The following is a 22,193-nucleotide window of genomic DNA, read 5'->3' on the forward strand; positions in this document are numbered from 1 at the left end:
AAGGGGCATTCCTTTATCAATCCTCGCCTCGTGTCAAGGTCCTCGAAGTGAAAAAACTGTACGCTTCGAAAATGGTTGACGGAAAGAAGGTGTTCCGTGAGACTTCCTCACTCCGGATCACTTTCGAGGGTACAGTACTGCCGAACACGCTGTACTTTGAGGGTCTGCGGGTACCCATCCGTCGACCCTTTGTTACAAAGGTGGCTACCTGTTCAAAATGCAGCCAGATTGGGCATTCCGAGCCTTACTGTACCAACTCTGTTAGGTGCGGTAAGTGCAAAGGACCGCATTCTTCGGCAGAATGCAAGGCTGACACCCAAAAGTGCGTCCATTGCAAACAGGAATGGCACGAAGTATCTACTTGCTCAGTGTACCGCAAAAAGCAGGCCGAGCATAAAAAAGCCGTCCTCTATAACTCAAAGAGGTCATTCGCCGATGTTCTGAAGAAAACCTCAGAAGTGAATCCGTTCGATACACTCTCACTCCTTGAGGGTAATGAACCGTTGCCCAATCTGGCCCCTCTAACAGGAGTAAAAAGATCGATTACACCGAGAGTGTCAATTAAAGGTATCCGAAAAAACAAAATTGTTCCCCCTAAAAAGGCACTTCGACGTCACGTTGATGCGACCCAACGCCAATCCCAGGGTACCATGCACCCACGTGATGCTCGATCTCGTCCACCTTCCCGTAACCTACCCAATCCTAGCAATCTGGCATTCCCCAGTGAACCCAGATCCTTCTCCAGGCAATCCCTCCCAAGCCTGACAGAGATTTTGCAATCCCTCCTAGACTCCCTTTCCCTCCCGGAACCTCTTTCCGGGCTGATCCCTTTGGCATTTCCTTTCCTAAGAGGAATGGTCAGGCAATGGTTATCAAAATGGCCATGTCTAAGTATGATGGTCCGCTTGGATGATTAATGCCTCCAATGACTACTATACTACAATGGAACTGCAGAAGTTTTTTGGGAAAAATAGATTCTTTTAAAGTATTACTAGGGCAATATAATTGTAATGCATTTGCCCTAAGCGAAACTTGGCTCTCACCCGATAAAAATATTACCTTCCCGGGATATAATATTATTCGTCAAGACCGACATGATCCATCTAGTGATAGGCGAGGTGGGGGAGTGTTAATTGGTATTCAAAGTAGTCACAGCTTCAACAGAATACCCCTCCCCACACCCGAGGGAATCGAATACGTCGCAATCCAGGCAAAGCTAGGGGATCTTGACGTTTCTATTGCTTCAATTTATATCCCACCGGGAGCCAATCTGGACCCAAAGAAGATCAACAAGGATCTTGAAACCCTAGTAACGGTACTACCAAAACCTTTTTTCATCCTGGGCGACTTTAACGCCCATGGATCAGATTGGGGTTGTACGCATGACGATAATCGTGCACCAATCATTAGGGATATCTGCGACACATACAGTTTGACGATTTTAAACTCTGGCGAAGCAACTAGGGTGCCCTCACCTATGGCACGACCCAGCGCAATAGACCTATCTCTTTGTTCATCGTCTTTAGGGCTGGATTCTATGTGGAAGGTAATCCAAGACCCGCTTGGCAGTGACCATCTGCCAATAAAGATCTCGATTATCAAGAGGAGTCGCACAGTCGATCAAGTCCCCGTTACTTGTGACCTAACGAGGAACATCGACTGGACGAAATACGGCGACCAAATGACCGCTTTGCTAAACCGCGTAGAACCCAGTTTCTCCGTGAATGAGGAGTATACAAATCTCGTTATGGCGATAAACGAGTGCGCCCTCGGTGCCCAAACGAGGCCGCCCCCCCAGGCAAGGATTTTTAAAAGACCTCCCACTCCTTGGTGGGACGCGGATTGTAAAGCGGCATTCTCAGCGAAGCGGAAGGCTTTTGCCAGGTATAGAGACACCGGCTCCATGGATCTATACATCCATTATAGAGGCCTGGAGCGTAGGTGCAAAAACTTGCTTAAAGCAAAAAAAAGGTCATACTGGCCGAGGTATGTCAAAAACCTCAAGCCTTCGACTTCGCTAACGGAGCTTCAGAGTATGGCGAAGAGGATGCGCAACAGCAAAGCAACAAACGAGAGCGAAAGGGTTTCTGGGGCATGGCTAGAGCCATTTGCACAAAAAGTCTGCCCAGATTTCGCTCAAGCACACCCTTTTAAACAATGTGCACATGGGAGTGATCCACACATGGATTCACCGTTCACAATGGTAGAGCTATCGCTTGCTCTGTACTCCAGCAATAATTCGTCTCCAGGACTGGATCTGATTCGGAACAAATTGCTCCATAATCTGCCAGATCTGGCGAGGAAACGGCTGTTGAGATTATTCAACATTATGTTGGAGCTTAACACCGTCCCGTTGGAGTGGAGAGAAGTGAAAGTAGTCACCCTTTTGAAACCTGGCAAACCGGCATCAGACTATAATTCTTACCGACCGATAGCAATGCTATCTTGCTTGCGAAAACTATTTGAGAAAATGATTCTTTTTAGACTGGACAATTGGCTCGAATCCAAAGACCTTTTGTCAAGTACCCAATTTGGTTTTCGCAAAGGCAAGGGTACCAACGATTGCTTGGCGCTGCTTGTATCCGAAATCGAGATAGCTCATTCTCGTAAAGAAATGATGGCATCTGTATTTCTTGACATCAAGGGGGCTTTTGACTCAGTATCAGTCAATGTTCTGTGTCAAAAGTTAGAATCTGCGGGCTTAACCCCAAGACTGAATAACTTCTTATTTAACCTCCTTTCGGAAAAGGCAATGAATTTCGACAATGGCCACATGAAAATTCGGAGAGTCAGTTACTATGGACTACCACAAGGGTCCTGTTTGAGCCCCTTGTTGTATAATTTTTATGTGAATGATATTGATACATGCCTTGCACCTGGCTGCAGCCTTAGGCAATTGGCGGACGACGGTGTTGTTTCAGTCGCCAGCAACAGCATCGCCGACCTTCAAAGTCCTTTGCAAACCACACTAAACAATTTAGAAGTGTGGGCCACAAACCTGGGTATCGAGTTTTCTCCAGAGAAAACGGAAATGCTGATATTCTCTTTCTTTTACAACACTGAGAGTAATAGACGCTTGAATTTGGTTGACCCAAACGTCGATATCTTTTTATATGGTAAAAAGATATCCATTGCCAGATCTTTTCGATACCTAGGGGTTTGGTTTGATAGCAAAAATGTATGGAGGAAACATATTGACTATCTGGTACAGAAATGTACAAGAAGAATCAACTTTCTCAGAACGATTACCGGACTCTGGTGGGGTGCCCATCCCAAAGACGTCCTTAACCTATATAAGACAACGATACTGTCCGTCTTGGAGTATGGTTGCATATGCTTCCACTGGGCAGCCAAGTCGCATTTAATCCGACTTGAGAGGATACAGTATCGCTGTCTTAGAATCGCACTAGGTAGCATGAAGTCAACTCACAACATGTCACTCGAAGTGATGTCCGGAGTGATGCCGCTAAAGCTGCGTTTTGAGCTACTATCGCTTCGCCTCTTCGTCCGCTCTACAGTATCAAATCCATTGATAATCGAGAACTTTGAAACACTGCAAGAGATAGGGTCTAAATGCAAAATCATGGAGGTCTATCGTGATTTTGTTTCTCTACAGGTGCACCCTAGTACATCTCAAAATACTATCTGTGCCAGCTTATTAGAGTCCTGCAGTTCCATTTTAAGTGTAGATACTTCGTTGAAGGAGGCAATTAAAACTATCCCTGATAATCTTCGCTGGATGACAATTCCCAACATCTTTGTGGAAAGACATGGCCAACCAAATGTAAACCATTTTTACACTGACGGATCCTCATCAGAGCAGGGCATTGGTTTTGGTGTATACAACACGTGTACCGAAGCATACTTTAAATTACGCCAACCATGCTCAGTTTATGTAGCGGAGCTCGCCGCAATCCTTTATGCCTTACTGTTGATAAGTGCATGCCCTCCGGATCAGTATGTAATTTTTTCAGACAGCCTAAGTGCTCTTGAAGCATTAAAATCCGTGAAGGCTATTAAGAGCCCAGACTATTTTGTAAAAGAAATTCTAAAAGTCCTAAGCTCCCTGTTTGAAAAATCGTTTCGAATATCCCTGGTATGGTTGCCTGCTCATTGCGGCATCTTAGGAAACGAGAAAGCAGACCATTTGGCCAAGAAGGGTGCTTCGGAAGGGTCCGTTTACGATAGACCCATCCTCCCTCACGAGTTCTTACGGGCCCCACAAGCTTTCTGCATTGCACGCTGGCAGAGCATGTGGGACACGGATGAACTTGGGAGGTTCCTGTACTCGATCTCTCCTAGAGTTTCTTTGAAACCTTGGTTCCGCGACATCTCTGGAGAGCGTGCTTTCATTCGAATGATGTCTAGACTTATGTCTAATCATTTCGCATTGGGCGCACATCTCCAGCGTATAGGACAGGTCGACACGAAAGCATGTGGCTGCGGCCTTGGATTTCACGACATAGACCATCTTCTATGGTCTTGCGAGGAATACGAGGCTGCACGACCCACTTTGTTGGATGCAGTCGAGAAACTGGGAAGATCTCCTGGTATCCCCATCCGGGATATACTAGCTGGGTCGGACTGGAGCCTCTTGGGGATTATCTTTGGGTTCTGCAGAGCTAACGGTTTAACTGTGTGACATCCCTATGGCAAGACTCTTGTGGCTGGCTGTGCGGTGGTCGGTCGTCTGTGTTGGCATGCGCTTGTGCCGTCGGGTTGCGAACGTTTGTCATCGTCGGACGGCTTGCTATCGGTTGGTTGGCCGGAAGAGTAATGTTTCCCATCCATACTCCATTTGTGTGTCCTTGTGCTACATGTTGTAAATCGCTAGTTTGCTTGTGATGAATGACTGTATGTGTGAATGTATAAATGAATGTGCGTGATGTGTATGGCTGGAAGTTCAGGTACGGCTTGAGACAGAAGATCTTTGCATGGATGAGGTCCTTGCAAAGATTTTAACCCTCGATCCCGGCATATAGATCCTCGCCAAGGGCTAGGACAAGGTCCTTCGTAAAAAAGGTTCCTAAAAACATGCTAGATGCATACTGTCACTCGAAAGCGTTGGAAGCTAAACTTCATAAAGACCCCTGCTACGCTTACTGGACTATTCAAAACGGACTGGATCGAACCTGCAATGGATATTTCGAAAACTCCAAGACTATCCATATGATGACCCGGACAAGTACGCCGGATGACAACATACAACACGATCTCGACCCCTGCCACGAATGGACTTCACAAAACAAACTAGAATGGACGACGACGGATTGCACGATCTCGACCCCTGCTACGAAAAAATAGGCCATTCGAGAAGGACTTGGATTGGATAATTCCTGCACTGTCCGAGTGCATAATTGCGAGAAGGATTGCGAGAAGGAAATGTCTCGCAATCATTTGAATTGTATGATTATACCCTAACATTAAGCAATACGGCCAAAGCCGTTCCTTCTGAATAAAAAAAAAAAAAAAAAAAAAAAGAAACTTTATAGTAAAAAAAAAGAATTGCACTTTTGAAATAAACAAGCAATCACACTTATATTTCCCACCTATTCGATATGCCAAGAGATGGAAAAATGACATACTCAATGACATACAAAATAACATATCGCAAAAGACACTACATAAGAGTACATTTTCTTACTACTTTTAGTCGCATTAGAATCATTATTTGAACAACTTATTTTAATGATCTAGTCGTTTTGTATGAAGTCTAAATAATCTATGAAACACCACTGCATTGTGCTCTGCAAATGAACGACTCTATGCAAAGCAATAAGTTAATTAAACTATCCAAATACCAAAGCCCCCATTCGCTTACCAAACCCACCACCACCACCGCCGCCAAATGGAATATTTTCCAACAATAAACCATTCAACATATGAACAGCAAAATAAACACAGCTCCGGCCGGAGAGTGAGATGCCTAAGCACATGCATGTAACAACACAAGCTTCCACAAATAACTGCCATCGTCCATCGTCTCATCGCCATCGCCATTTGTGTGTATGGTGTTCCGATCCTACCGGTTAGCCTTCAGCAGTAGACAACCACTTCACCCCAGCCCCGTTCGTTGTTTAGGAAAGTTGTTGCCCGCTCACTGTTGCTCTACTAAGCTCGCATGTGTAACGTTGAAAAAGAAATAAATAAAAATAAAATAACGAAACACATGGTCCGATGAAACTTTGACAAGCTTTCGTGTATAATATGGCGCAAAACGCAAATTGAGAAGGATGAGAGCAAAGTAAAAACAACAAAAATAAAACAATACGAGTGAAAAGTACGTTTGGAAAGATCGGTTAGTCGCATCTGGAAAGGTAGACCCCGGTTGGTTGGTTATATTTAGAAGCCCATGAGTGTAATAGCCACGAACAAATCACACTGTTGTGCTAAGGGCCAAAGATTCTGTATCATTCCAGCAAAACCATTTGACCAAGTTTGTACCAAACAAAAATACGATGGTTTTAATTTTATTTCCTGCAAGCCCCCTGCAAACCGTCTGCTAAATCTGCCAACAACTGAACCACACTTTACGAATCTTATTAAAACAAAAACTCTTCCCCCCGGTTCCACAGCCCACAATGTACACCGGACGAAATAATCCAGCCACTGCCCGCCCCAAATAACCCATTACAATCACACGGCATTGAGGTTGGAGGTTGATGTTTTCTCGGTATGCGCATTCACAGGGCTTGGAAAAACTAATTTCATTTCCAAACTTACAACGCGTCCCAAAATTGAATTTCACTTTTCCATTGAGAAGATGCGGAACCACACCACACCCTCCCATCGTATCACGGGTTGTCGCATCTGGCTACAATTCATCAATCTGGCTAGTTTCGAACCGCACTCGCCGCCTTTCGCCATCCGCCACGCGCGCTGAGCTGTTCATTTCACTTATTTGCCGCTTTCCGCCCGCCGGTTGGTTCGATCGCAGCAAATCGGAAATGGCAACGAAACTTGTCGGAGGGGTTTGAGAGCAGCACACGATTGGGGTTTTTTTCCCGAACTATTCCGCTCAACACAGTTACAGTCACAGCGTAGGGCACAGGACAAAGTTTTATCACCATCATCGTCGGTAGCAATAGTGGGCAATGTCATGTTGTAGCACCGTGTATTGCTCTGTTCGTCTGTTTGGAGGCAGTGCAAAAGTAAACAGAGAGCAGCTTTTACCATTCCGGCAGCGAAAGGGGGCAGGGAAATTTGGTCAAATGAATGTGGCAAACAACAATCGACCAACGAATAAATGCTGCCGTATAACTGCACAAAACCCAGTTCTGGTACGATGTTGGGAAAGCAGAACACGATGCCGTACATTGTGTTCGGTGTTCAGGGCTCTATTTTTCAATTCGTTCTAGGTTCCATTATTTCACCCTGCGCTACGCCACGGTTTTTTTATGCCTACTCACCTTCCGATCAGATCTTTACACCGAACGAAAAGTGCCTTTAAACGGTCCAAACGGTGTTTTACGGCGTGCTGTGTCGTAAGCCACCAAGCTTCCAAGAACCGAACACAACCGTTGGACGTGATTTGATTGCCATTCGCCATTTCGTTCAAACAAAAAGAAGACAGAAAAAAACAAGCGAACAAGCTGAACGGAACTAAAATAAAACGCACCATTCCCGGAAACCGGACCGAGGACCGGTTGGTTCGTGTCGTACCCCGTAGCCCCGAAACAGCAGGCAAGCCGAAAGGGAAGACAGTTTTTAAATCAAACCCTACACACTAAGTCAAAAACCCGGTGGGTAACCGCATTTATGGCGCAAAACCATTGTTTGCCCCATCCGGACAGTTTGCCGGCAGGGCTCACGGTACGTGACGTGACTTTTCCTTCCCCATTTCCGTGTAAGTCAAACAGTTTGTCGAGCTTTTCAATTATATTTCCACTGCGGGCTGCTTTTATGTATATGCTGCTTGCCCGCCTGTGGTGTTTCTTTTCACCCTGCTTTGACAGACGGGCGCTACCGGGAACGCGAAACTCGGTGGCAAGGCGCAAGCACTTTGAAAATCACCGTTGGAAAAGGAATTATAACGACTACCAAGCGACTTGCCGAGGCGCAACCAACAGACGAAGAAGGGTGAATCGTTTTTGTACCTAGACAATGCTGTAACGTGGTAGCTGTACGGTATCTGCCACTGCATACCAAAGCTCTCGTTCATATTTAGCCTCGTTTGAAGCACAATGGAAACGAGGATACATTGGAATGCCGGGAAAAGCCTGGTTGAAAATAGCATAAAATGAATTAACGATTGAAAGACAAAAAAAACTGGTGAATAATGTTGTGTTCTATTTTAAGATGTTCATTTCAATGCTTAATGCTCTTCAAATAACCGTTTATTCGTGTCTAGAGAATGTCTAGTGCACGCTTCTCCATGAAGTACCGGGCGTCTCCATGTAACGATGACTCCTTTCAAGTTTCTATCCAACTTTTTGGTTGCGTTTTTTTATGTTTCTCGACTGAAATTCTCAAATGTTCAAAATGGCTTTTAAAATAGAACATTTGAAGAAGAGTTTTTTTGCATTCATGTTTTTTCTTGTCTGATATTATAACTCTAGTACTGCAGCGTTCAAAACTAACATATTATTAGGATGACAGGAACGAAGTGCACAAAGAAATTTATGTTAAGTTAGATTTCATCATGTTTTTTTTTCATTTAGACGATAGTCCGTTGAACAAAATAAATAACTAAAAAATAAAAATTAAAATAATGAAATTAATAATTATATTAATAATAAAAATAATAATTATAATATTAATAAAAATAATAATGATAATATTAATAATAATAATAATAATTAAAATAATAATAATATAAAAAAATAATAATAAGAATAAGAAAAATAATGAGATTAATAAATATAATAATAATAATAAAAAACATAATAATAATAATAACAATAATAATAGTAATAATAATAATAATAATAATATTAATAAAATGGATAATAAAAATAATAATAATAATAAAAATAATAATAATAATAAAAATAATAGTAATAATAATAATAATAATAAAATGGATAGCAAAAATAATAATAATAATAATAATAATAATAATAATAATAATAATAATAATAATAATAATAATAATAATAAAAATAATAATAATAATAATAATAATAATAATAATAATAATAATAATAATAATAATAAAAATAATTATAATGATAATGATAAAAATAATAAATGATGATACAGCTACATGGACAATCTTATGTCGTTATTCACTTTAAATCAGCAAGAGATTGATACTAACAATGTTTGTATCGAGCTGTGTTTGTGGAGTATATTAGCACATCCAAAAATACATTATGCATTAAGATATTTATGATATAATAATTTATAACTTATTCAAAAGTGGTACAAACATTTACCAAACCAATTCAAAGCAGATTTAAATGAAATATAGGTTTTTTACCATCTTATCTCTTTTCTAATTTTATTCTGTGAACCCCATAGTTCATCAAGACTATATCTTCACCAACATCTAACCAACAGCATAATGTGCACAGAGTGCCTGGAAGTACTTTACTTGATCAGAAAAAATAAACTTATTCGCCTGGGCTGTCCAGTGTATTTTTAACCATCACTTTGAACAGGGAGCAGAAATACACAAATTGTACGAAATACGACACACCAGTTCTGATGCTCCGTCCATCTAGCTCCTTCCACCCATTCCACCACACCCGTGTGAAAGAAGCGGTGAGAGCAACGAAGGGCTTTTGAAAAATAAACCCGCTTAAAGAAATCGTCAAATCGTTGTCAAGGAAATATGAAAAGATCAATATTACACCTGTTCGGTCGGGTTCGTATTTCACAAATCCTGCTGGCCTGCTATTCACTGTCAAATGGTACAACCAACAGGCACCGAGCGCACCTGCACAACATCAGTGTGCCGGCCCGGTCTGATTGGCATCTTGCCTGCTCGGTGTAGCAGTCCGGAGCTCCTCCATCTCGACCTCAAACGTCTACGGATTGCATTTCATCTACCACGCGGCGTTTCCGGATCGGTTTGGGTCTTTTCAACGGCAGCAGCCTCTTTGATCTTTTCTCGATCTTGCCCCGGCACCGTTTCACCTTGCACCACAGCCCCCTCGTCGGGACGCAAAACCCTTTTTTCGACACGGGTACTTCCAAGAAGTGAAGCTATAGGAGAAGTAATTGGTGCCAACGGATGCCGTTCCCAACGCTACCGGGTTGCGCGCACAGCGAGTTCGATACCATTTCCACTAGCGATGCGTTTCCTCTCCTGCTCTTGCACGAGCTAGCAACCGCAGAAAGAGATTGAAGAGGAAAAGAGAGAGCGAGAGAGAGAGAGAGGGAGTGAGTGAAGGAGGTAGAATGTTCTGTTCGCATCTGTTGCTGCCGGAACTGGGGCTGGTTCTGGCTGGTGTTGAGGTTTTTCGGTTAACCGCAACCGCTCGGGCTGTATGATGTAGGTTAATTGACCGCGACGGTATTACCTTTAAATCCGCACACTGCAGCAGGGTTGGGAATTTGTTCACGGTCCTATTTCTAGGAGAGCGCCGTATCAGAGAGTGCTCGTACGCTTTGCAATCTCTTTGCACACGATTGGTTTTTCGATAGTTTTGGGTAATTATTTATTATATTTTTGTTTGGGGCTTGTTCAATCTATTGATGTGCATATCGTTGTTTGAGAACAAAGAGTTTTTTATTGCTTCATTGTGAGTCGTAGTTGGAGCATTCGCTATTACTCATTTCTCGAACGACAGCTTTATGTCACCGTTTTGGCTGATAGCTTGCTACCTTTCTGGGAAAATATTAGGTCCTACAACACCATAGCTTCAAATTTAGTGGGCCTATTGTGTTCAGCTCTTCGGACAGTACGGGTGCCATTGTTAATGAAATTCTGGGTAGGATGTCCTATTTGGACGAAACCAGTACCTAGAATGAAATCCAAAACTATCCAAAAACAAAATGCTCAATTGTGATGCTTCAAAAGGACAAACAGGTGGCAGTTAATCAAATACTCTTTCATGTAATTTTCCCGAAGCACTATTCCAAACTATAAGCAAATGATGCCTTTGTAAACAATACGTATGCTTTGCATTTAACCATGAGGATGAGGACGATTTTTGGACACAACGAAACATTTCTTCATATTATTAGTGCATAATTCTGCTTCGTAGTAGATTTAAATTCAACCTTAGTAGATTTAAATTCAACCTTTAACTCTTTTATATTTAAAAGTTAGCATTATTTAAAAAATTTGTTTAAAAATTATTTTATCATGGACATGATCATTGTATAGAATTTATAAATGTACATTTATTATTATTTTTTAATAATTTAAATGGAGTGTAAAGCATGTTTACACAGCTTTTATTAAATATTCCAGGTTGATTTCTAATAAGACATACAAGAAAGGCTCAATGTTTTCATGCCGATGAGCGATGAATAGATAGAAACTAGATGATTATGGTTGAAAATATACTGTACAGTTGCGCAGAGTTGCAATAGTTTGAACCGTCAATTTTATGATAACGGTAACATAAATATTACAGCTGAATACAGTATGGATCAATCAAATAACGGATGGAATAAGTAAAGTGATAATTATTCAATTTATTTAGAAATGGCTGAAAAGTGAGCACTGGATTGAGCACAGCTGACATGTTTTGGAGAGCTGCATTGAGCAATGATTCTGCAAGTAAGATGCAGTCAATTAGAGCTTTATACACACTTAGTTCTCTACCATAAATCAAAATAATTAAAAAAGGTTCACATCAAGTACCAATTTAAAATAGTAAACAATTGTCAGCATAAATCAGTATCAATTCACATCACCAAAAACAGACTGTTTCCACGTACCCGAAGTTTTAACATTCTTCCCTGCCTTCTCGCTTGAGCAACTATTGCACAGTTTATTTTAAGAACCAACACAACATCTACCATCTGGCGATGAATTTATGATATCCGAACAGTTTATGCACTGGAAAAGGGGCGAAAGGGGTGATAGTCCACTCCGCCACTTTCCACCATTCCCCACTGGCCATCCGGCCCAATGGTGCGAAGTTATAACAGCGGGCGAGAGAAATTAAACGAACGGAAGCAATTTAGCTGCCGGACAGCTTAAGTGGACCGAAGCGAAACCGAAACCATGCCGGAGCGCTGGGAGAGCTCATAAAAATGTATCGACCATTTAACATGGGGTAGCGCCAGCTTTCCACGTCCAACGTGCTTCTACTCCCAGGCGTTTGGGCGCTTGGTTGGCTCGAGCAACGACAGCACTCCTCCTTGACACCCGGGCGGGCGGGTCAATCAGTACCTGCACCGTAGACGTGTTGGTCGTTAGCGGGTTTCGTGCCGGTTTGAAGTGGTGGAAATTGTACGGGTTGCAGAGCAAGAAAAGGCCGTACAATGTCGAGTGGCTCTCGAATGCGTCATCGATAAGAATGTTGGGGAATGGGGAGAAAGGGAAAAGGCAGCGAAAGTAGTTCAAGGTGGTGTGGATATTATGAAAAAACAACTGTAAGATGCCTTCAGAACATCCACACAGCAACAATGTCATCCATTCAGGAGGTTATTTAAATTATTGAATGGAATAAATCAAATAGTGTTAAAAACTAAATGCCTTTTAGCTATAGTAACTTAACGATCCAATACTATTCCATCCTTTTAGGGCAAATTTTCTTAGTAATTTGAATGCCTCAGCACACTTCACACCCCAGCGATAAGCAGCCGGCCAGCACTAAACGGAAAATCGAACACTAACCCGCTACTTACCGGACCGAAGGTTAGATTGAACGTGAAACCTAACGCCACTCGTAACAATTCGCACACCATTGGCAATGGACTTGTACCGGAGCGGGCCGGAGAACAGGCGAATGGGCGGCAAAAAAAAGGGAAGCAGAAGAAAAAAAAAACTAACCCACGCCCCGTTGAAGGTGTTAATTGGATTGTTCTGAAGAGCATCGAGTGAAGGGTTTCCGATACGGTTCCGATGGATTCCGGGGGGGGTGGGGCAACGGATAAATTTCGGCTCGTTACAATCCGCTTTGACGGGTCCCGCCGGTCCGGAGGGCACTAATCCAGAAAATCGTTTACTGCTTCACAGGATCCTAAGCAGCGTAACCTAAGACGCCACCTGCCCCCGGGCTCGGACCTTCTGGCCTTCGATTGTGAGCGATTAAACTTTGCCCAACCTCGGGGCAGCAGCACCACACTATCGTGCTAGCGAGGCAACTAAGCGGGAGTATCGAAGAGAGGCCAGCAATTCATTGGCCTTCTTCTAGCCTCGCCACCGCACAACCTCTGATTGATAAATGAGCATAATCTATCAGCTGCTTTACGAAGATTGGTTTCGTTACGCCAGCGAACTGGAACCACTTTGCCCGGCCGATGAGCACTGCTGCTCTTGCTGCTGCTCTCGATCTCGAAAGGAACGGGTAAATGGCATGCGATTGAATGTATATATATATACGAGGAAAAAAGAAATCGCTACATAAAGAGAGTTTGCTCCCTTTCTTGCGCAAACTGTGTATCGATGAAAGTTTCGCTTGCTCGTGCCGACCGATACAACACATCGTAGGTACGTAGGTGCACAATTCCCAAGCGGCGATAGGAAACCCGGCTGTCCATCGATCCCAACCCCGCCTTCCCGCCTTGGGGTTCCGTTGATAAGCGGATGATTTAATCAGAACCAACGGGCCGACAAAGATTGTTCAGCTTAACCCGTTTTTTTGTGCTTTCTTTTCCTGTTTTTTTCTTTTTATTTAGTTTGCCTATAAATTCTCATTCCGCGCACACAGTGTACACGAAAGTTGGCAAGATTGCTGTCGTCAAACTGTGATAAAACGGGGGTTTCCGGCGCGTGGGTCGATGGATACGCGTTGGATGGTGGAAGATCGTTGGACAAAGTTTATCAGCGCTTTCGTTTCATCTCAATCAACGTCTTGCTAAGTGAACGGGTGAAGCTGAAGTGTAGTTGAAACAGCAATAGCCTTTTAAAAGGGTTTTTTTTTTGTTCCATTATAAGCCCTGTCTAAACTTTCCAACATCTCAATAACGATCGTTTAAATATGTGAAACGTACAGCTTTACTTCATCTTTTAGTAAAATAAACACATTCATTTACATTTAGCTAAGATATGATATCATGACGTTCGATATGACGCATTCCCTCTAGTGATGTGCTGTATGGAGCGCACCCACGGCTCCGATCCGACTCCGACTATTGTTAGTTCGATTCCAACTCCGGCAAAATGGAACCACTAGATCCGCCCGGAGTCGGAGTCGTTCGGAGTCGTCCGTAGTCGACCGGAGTCGTCCGGAGTCGACGACTCCAAACGACTCCGAACGACTCCGACTCCGACCGACTCCGGACGACTCCGGACGACTCCGAAGGACTCCGAACGACTCCGAACGACTCCGAACGACTCCGAACGACTCCGGACGACTCCGACTCCGGGCGACTCCGGACGACTCTGAACGACTCCGACGACTCCGAACGACTCCGAACGACTCCGGATGACTCCGAATGACTCCGACTCCGGGCGACTCCGGGCGACTCCGGGCGACTCCGTACGACTCCGGACGATTCCGAACGACTCCGCATATTGCAGCGCGGACCTACCTTCCGGAGTCGATTTCGAATTTATCGGAGTCGGATCGGAGTCGACTCCGGATTTTTGCCAACTTTACCCATCACTAGTTCCCTCAATTCGATCTTCTTCTTCTTCTTCTTTTTGGCGTAGCGTCCTACGCGGACATGCCGGCCTATACAGGCTTTCGAGACTTAATTCATTACCACGCGCAGCCGGATAGTCAATCCTTACTACGAGAAGACGGTCCATTCTAGGCTTGAACCCATGACCCCATGACGGGCATGTTATTGAGTTGTTCGAGTTGACGACTGTACCACGGGACCTCAATTCGATCAGTAATGCCTAATACTCATCGATAATGTTATTCAAAAGCATTTAAGAATGTGAGCTAGAAGAATATGTTTTCCAAAATTCTCCAAAATCCTAACATTCTCCTCTTTGAATATAATTTTACTGCGAATAATATTGAAATGATTGAAACGTGAACATCTTCATTCATTCTAAGTAAGAAATTGCATAAGAACATAAAAATTATGTTATTTGTATTAGTTCCTTTCAAGAAAAATGGCGGACCGTCCTTCCGTAAATAAATAAACAAATAAAATCGGTTCCCTTTCGAAAAAGAACAAACACACTCTCTGTCGCTTGCGCTTGGCTAAATATAAACTTCACCATAAAACACTCATCGCCGCAGATCGATTTCGCAGCAGCAAAAAGGGGTTCAATAATCAACTCTCGCTTAATCCTGCTTGGTACACCATCAACGCGCACAGACTTTTAATCACCAAATCTCCAAATAGAAAACGATCCTATCTCTGGCTCGTCAAAATATCCTTCCAGGAATAAGTAACGCAGATGGCTGAGAGCTGATTGAGATGAAACGAAAGCGAAACAAACAAACAGATCCAATCTAGATGGAGTGGTTCTTTCGGTAAAAAGTTTCCCGAGACCATCCCTGAACCTTCTATTCAGCTCGCTTTCTCTCTCGAACACACAGTTTGAAGCCAATTTATTGCCTATAAGTGCATTGACAGACCGAGTAGGTACCGACAGCGATTCGCAGAACTCATTCACGGCACCCTTGCCGGGGCGGGGGCAGTGCGTTGCGTTGATGGAAAAGTATGCAAACGAAATCGATCTGTCGAGAGAAACAAGCTAATCCGATTAACAGACGATTTGATGGGCATGAAATTTTCCATATTTTTCCCATTACAGGCGAAGAGAAAGACTACGCTCGGTGTTCCGTAGCCGAGAAACGGTTTTCTTTCTTTTCAAACATTCACATCGCCATCGTCTTTTGATCAGATCTTTGCCGCCCATCACGGGGGAGTTTTTCCGCACAACACTTTTCTTTTTTCAAAACAGAGCTCCAGTTTTTCCTCATCCCAACCCCGTCTTCACCCAACGGATGTGAACAGATCAAACGATACACTGTTGCATTAAGAGGCAAAGTATTTACAAAGCAGACGGCAAGTAAAACGTAAGTACCTTGTGGGACCTCGCGAGTTTGAAAAATTCGCTACCCCCGTGGCACGTGGTAAATGGGAAACTGTTTTTCCTTTTCTTGTTTCGTTCGTTTCGGCTCGAGTAAAGACTAACGATATGGCATCAAATGGGACCGATCAATGGGCGAGAAAGTACGTATCGCTCCTTTTTTTTGGGGAAAGGGAGCTTGATTGCTACACTAATCTTTGCTTCTTTCAATATTTGGAATTGTTTGCCAGTGCGTGACTCCTACCCGTGTGTGCCCGTGCTCGTCGTTCATTCCCATTTTGGCACCACTGTTCCTCAAGCCGATATTTTTCCGGGAAAAAATGCCGCACCCGAGGGAAAATATGTTGAGTTTGATGCTTTAAGGAAAGCGAATCGAGGCAAAAAAATGCTGTAATATCAGATAGCTGACATGGAATGGAGGTATAGTAAATAAAGCTAAGAAGTACTTTAAAATATTGTTCTACCTATCCGAAAGAACTTTAAAGCAGCAATAAAATTGATTTGCATTTTTTAAAATAATTATTTAAATAATTAAAACAGTACAAGGGGTAAAAATTAAACTTTTAGTTAAAGAAAAGCAAAATATATGCAAAAATAAGTAAAAAAGTCGAGTGTACCAACAGTGGTTCTACTGTTCTTAAATGCTATTCCTCTACCAAATCGTAAGCAGCCAAGTGATTTATCCTTGTAGTTTAAGTTCTCTGATAACAAACTCTGATGGGCCGGTCTGCAGGTCAAGTCGTTAACTCGTACGACTTAACAACATGCCCGACATGAGTTCAAGTCCCGAATAGACCGCGTCCCCATACGTAGGACTGACTATCCTGCTATGGTAACAATAAGTCACTGAAAGCCAAGCTCACTTCACTATAGTGGGTACACAGGCAGGCCTTGACAGACAGCGGTTGTTGCGCCAAAGAAGAAGAAGAAGAGATAACAAACGACCATTTTAGGAGACATACGGTTCTATTCCCTTCTTGGTTTCTAGACTCGTATAAACCTGCCTTGGGTAAACCAATACTTCATAAGCAATGGAGCTGAGTACATTTGAGATTTATAACAAATCTGGTTTGATTTAGATTTGCACCAAAAAAGGAGAAGAATACACCATGATATTGTAATCTGAACTTTTAGCAATACAAATAATTACATTACTAATGTTATCAATATCTTTAAAGCAATTAACAATTAAAGAGAGCTTTTACGATATCAGCCAGCTTTGCGTTATATGGAGTTTGACATTTGACGACTGAAATCATGTCAATATGCCATTCAAAACCACACGCAAAATTAGCCACAAATTTTCAGCCTAGATTACCTTTTAACCTGAAAAATATGTTAACAAACGCCGATTTGTCATGGGCGCGAAGCTTGTGAAGAATTGATTTATTTTTAAATTTATTATGCTGAAGAATAATTATTATGTCAAGAAAGGTTAAACATTGTTTGAATAGATGTTTTGAAGTTTAATATAAGTGCTAGAGCCGGTCTCGTAGTACAGTCGTCAACTCGTACGACTTAACAACATGCCCGTCATGGGTTCAATCCCCAAACAGACCGTGCCGCCATATGTAGGATTGACTATCCTGCTATGGGGGGGAATCAATTAGTCACTGAAAGCCAAGCCCGCAAGTGGGTACAGGCAGGCCTTGACCGACATCGGTTGTTGAGCCAAAGAAGAAGAAGAGATAAGTGCTATCGCTCATTTTAAACCAAATCAAGAAATAAAATGTATCTTTGTCTGTACACAAGGTACAGGCCAAAATATCAGCTCTTTGGCTTAAAATATAGAAAGGGCACTTATCGTGTTTTTTATTGTTTGGTTAATTTGGTTTAGGAGGGGATTTCTAATGTTTACTTACTTTCCAGATCGCTCCACTTTATCAGATAATTTATCTACCTATTTCTTCTTCAAAAATGTGTTTGTTTCGATTAAGAAGCTCGACTGCTGATGCAAAACTTAGAAGCGCTTGCCTTAAGGGACATTTAACCTTGAATTAAAACGACTGTCACAGTGTTGTACTTTGGCCGAAAATTTAGCGGAGAATAATACCATGAAATGGAGCGGCCAGCTGAACCGTCCCTCAGCTGAAGGTCCCTCACCGCCTGATCTGATCTTTTCTAACGAACCATTTCCAACGCATCGAAACCCTCCCTTCGCTTCAAGCCCACCGTGCATCTCACGGAGCGACATTGGGTAGGTGTATTTGAATGTTTCATCAACTATGAGCTTCACAAATCTTGCGCATCAAAACCGAGCCTCCGCAAGAGCAGGTCAGGGCACCCGCTCCTTTCTGCTTGATAGGGTGAAAAGTACCGAGCCCTTTTGGAGCCTGACCCTTTTTGCGATCCCTTTTGTTTGTGTTGCTCATTTACGGATCATCCTTGTCTTAATGGCAGTCCTTCCCTCTAGCTCTCTCTCTCTCCGATGAAAAATTACAACCATGCCCGATACAAGTTCGATCCCAACGTTCGTAACAACGTGCGCCCATCATCAGCTGTCGATAGCAGCGTGGTGGGTTAGCGGCAGTGAAAAGGAACACAGAGACCCAAAAAAAAACAGGAACCCTTTCGATCGGAATCGTATTACGTGCGACCCTTTTGGGACCGTTTTGTACGTTGTATTTTTCATGAGCTGCGCTTCCAGTTCGGTTTGCGTTTGGTTGGTTTCGATTTGTGTTGTAGAGGGAGTTTTTATTCCATTGCATTGCTTTTCCCTATTTGCCACTGCCTGCCTGCCTGCTTGGCTGCCTGCCTGCTTGTCGGTTGGCTATGAATCCAAGGTACAGGGGTTTTTTACCCCACACAGTGCACTACCTTGACCACCGCTATTCACAATATTGCTGAATCGTTCGCACTTCAAACATCAATTGCATTTTCTCTCTCTTTCTGTGCCCTATCTCTCCTCGATTGTTCCACTGAAAAGCTCATGAATATTATGCTTGAATTTGAAATGTCCTTAAAAAAACCGCCGGTGAATTTCGAGAAGGAAAGCCCTTCTGCTAAATGCTACGGATGTGTGTGTGTGCATAAAAGGAACCCACGCTGTCCAATACTGGTTGGCAAAAGTGCAACACATCGCACATTTTCCGAGCACACCCACATTTCCATACCCGATCACTCTTATCCCATGCTGCTGCTGCTGCTGCTGCTGCCACTGTTTGCCAGTGTACATGCGATCACCACAGTGAGACAACGGTTGAATGAGCTTTTTTTACGATCCAGTTTTATAGCGGTCATTACAATTCACAGCACTCTTATAGTACACTTCCATCCGGGCCGATAGTCGACCGCTCCAAAAGTATGGACAGGCTTTGTGGAGCCAGTATGTATGTAGGTGCGTGTTTTTTCCCATATGCAAAAACGCACACACACACACACACATACACACACACACACACACACACACACACACACACACACACACACACACAGTTCAATTGATTCTACATTGTTCGTCCGTCCGGTCCGGGGCTTTGGGCCAAAAAGGTGTGCCGGAAGAAGGACTTGTGACCACTTGCCCGCTGGCCTAGGGGTAGCCGGGCAGCCTGACAAACCAGGGCGACAATACAATTTTATCAAACACTTTTCCCAGGTTCAACCGAACGGAAGATGCTTCCTTTTGATGGTATCAACAACGGGAAGGTGTAGAAAAAAGCAGCATCCAACTGTGTGTGTGTGCTAACTTTACGCCGGGAGATGCGAAACTTCACCCACAAAAAGGGACCTATTCGTGAGTGTATGGTGTCCGGGGTTATTTGGGAGCGTTTTGAACGGTGGACGATTCTGGTCCCGGAATGATAGTGCGGGATGGCGGATAGCAGTAGGGTTAATTTATGTAAGAGGATGAGGCAGGGCTCATAAAATGCTCGAACCGTTGCACGTAGTATTCGGGAGAATATTTACATGTTTATTGCGTTTCGATTCCTTTTAATCGATTTGCATTTCTTTGTGAAGTTTTTGCGAAACATTCACCCCCCAGTTGCTTCTGCATTTTAAAATAAGTCAATCAAAAAAGGTCGTTGGTAGCAGGGAAACCACTCACAAGCATGAGGTGAAGTAGTATGTAAGATTTTATATTTTTAGCAACAAATGAATAAATAATATTGAGCGCTTTTAAGCGTTTTAGAACGATTCTTGGGCATCAATATTATTAGAATTAGAAGTACATAAAGATTTCCCTTCATTCCGCTATTTTGATAGATTATTGGCAAATAATAAGATTCGTGACTGATCTGTAATGAGTCTCTAGTGTGATTCGTATGAAGAATTTGCTAGATATGGGTCCATATTCTATACATACCTTTTTCATCAATATTAAGCACCATTTACGGCCCCAATCTAAGTAAAAAGATGTAAAATAATGAATGACATCTTCGAGAAAAAGTTATTAATGTAAAGTAAAAAGCCTTCATATCAATTGGCAGCTAAGACTAGAGGCGGATTTTTCTGTCTCGGGGCCCTAAGCGGAGGATCGAAATGGGGCCCCATAGGTTGCTCAATAGTCTCCAAAATTATATTGCATTTTTAATGAATATGTTTTAATAAATACCAAATACATAAGCCTTAATTCCTTAGGGATTAATTTGCTTCTGTCATTTAGTATGGCAGTTAGTACATTCTTTTAATGGTATTTATAGTCTTCGTGTAATCAGGTAAACATATTTTGCGTATTTTTATGTTGTTTACCTTCGTTGTTTCCGATAGTGCAAATTTACCAAAACTATATTCATTACTAACCAGTGTTGTAAATGGAAATGAAGCAAACAATTAAATGATCAACTGTCGTTATTATTACTCCAGACATTCCAAATTTCAGTACAGATGTAATTGGTCTACCTTAATTCAGTTGCCCTGCCCTTAACCAATTAAATCACTACTTCCTGACAATTGGTCTAGTACATCTAAAAGGCATATTTGGAAAGTCTAACAACGAAACTGAATTTCACTCATTTGTACTTTTGTAGTTTTAGAGCAGAGTTTGCAATTCATTTGTTTGCTTTATCATGTAAATGAGATGTGAAAGCCACTACACAAAGTTTGTGTGCATTCCTGTTTCACAGATACATAAAAATTGCCTGAAATCCAAGTATCCGACAATGATTATCCTGTACTTGCGTATTTGTAGACGTCCCAGGAGCTTCTTTATAATTTATTGCCATGAGAGGGTTTATTGTTAATGTGAAAGAGTGCGAAAGTATGTAAAGTTTCTCTAGGCCTTTAACAACTATCTCCAAAGTTCGTAACATCTATTGATTGCGATAAACGTTATCAACACATTCCACTTGTTAGAATGTACTACTTTGAGATGATGCATACCTAGCCGTGCTGTTAAGTAAACATTGCATTACAATTCGCACTCAATAGAGATTTTCGGGACTGAGGAACAGTTCCAGGTTACAATTATGACAATTTTATTCCAGCATGTCACACTGGTGACCTTTGAATGATTCTCACACTACTAACACATTTCATTGAGACGGTGGGAACCAACCTACAGTTACCAATAAATGAATCAAGTGTCTGATCAATCAACGGTGACAAACAAAGGAAGATAACGAGAACCCAGCAACAACCCGCATGTTAGTTACGACTGCCAATATCTCAGCCCGCATATCCGTAAATATATTGCGCCAAAGAAAGGAAACCATCCACCTATGGACGGTGCCCAAAATAATTCATCCTGTCCTGTCAATCAAGCTATTGCTAAAATACTCACACCATAGGACGCCACCCACTTGCACAGAAATCCAATGAGCCGTAGAAAACGATCCTCCTGCATTAGGATAGATACGTTTTCCAGTAAATTGCACTACTTCACTCGGTTCAATGGGACAACGGTTCAGAACGAATCACTTTCTTTCATCCACATAAGCATTGCAAAGCATTCAGCTAGCATGTTTGAAGGACTACTTTGAACTACCTAATTATAAACAGCTCGACAGGATACGTCGTGAATCACGAAGAGCCTTTCTAAGAACCACACCATCGGTGGATCATTAAATCATTTGTACTGTCCACGGTTTAAAGTTTTCGGACACACCGGTCAGCCAGCGCTGAAATGTCAATGGAACGAATCGATCGAACCGTTTCAAATGTCGCCTAACACATCAATGACGCAATTCGTAGG

At 42.5% G+C, this 22,193-nt stretch overlaps 1 protein-coding gene across 5 annotated transcripts in view; it reads right to left on the bottom strand.

The window, feature by feature from the left end:
- LOC1275587 (uncharacterized) overlaps nucleotides 1–22,193 on the bottom strand; it is an 86,722-nt gene that overhangs the window by 56,919 nt on the left and 7,610 nt on the right. Inside the window, exon 1 of one of the 5 annotated variants that reach the window (XM_061662631.1) lies at nucleotides 9,797–10,238. The exons of the other annotated variants lie outside the window; for them this stretch is intronic. The gene's annotated coding sequence lies outside the window, so the exon portion shown is untranslated. Of the gene's footprint in view, nucleotides 1–9,796; nucleotides 10,239–22,193 lie in introns of those variants that run through there. 5 annotated transcript variants of the gene reach the window in all.

The sequence above is a fragment of the Anopheles gambiae genome, chromosome 3, assembly GCF_943734735.2.
Source record: "Anopheles gambiae chromosome 3, idAnoGambNW_F1_1, whole genome shotgun sequence".
Taxonomy (NCBI): Eukaryota; Metazoa; Arthropoda; class Insecta; order Diptera; family Culicidae; genus Anopheles; species Anopheles gambiae.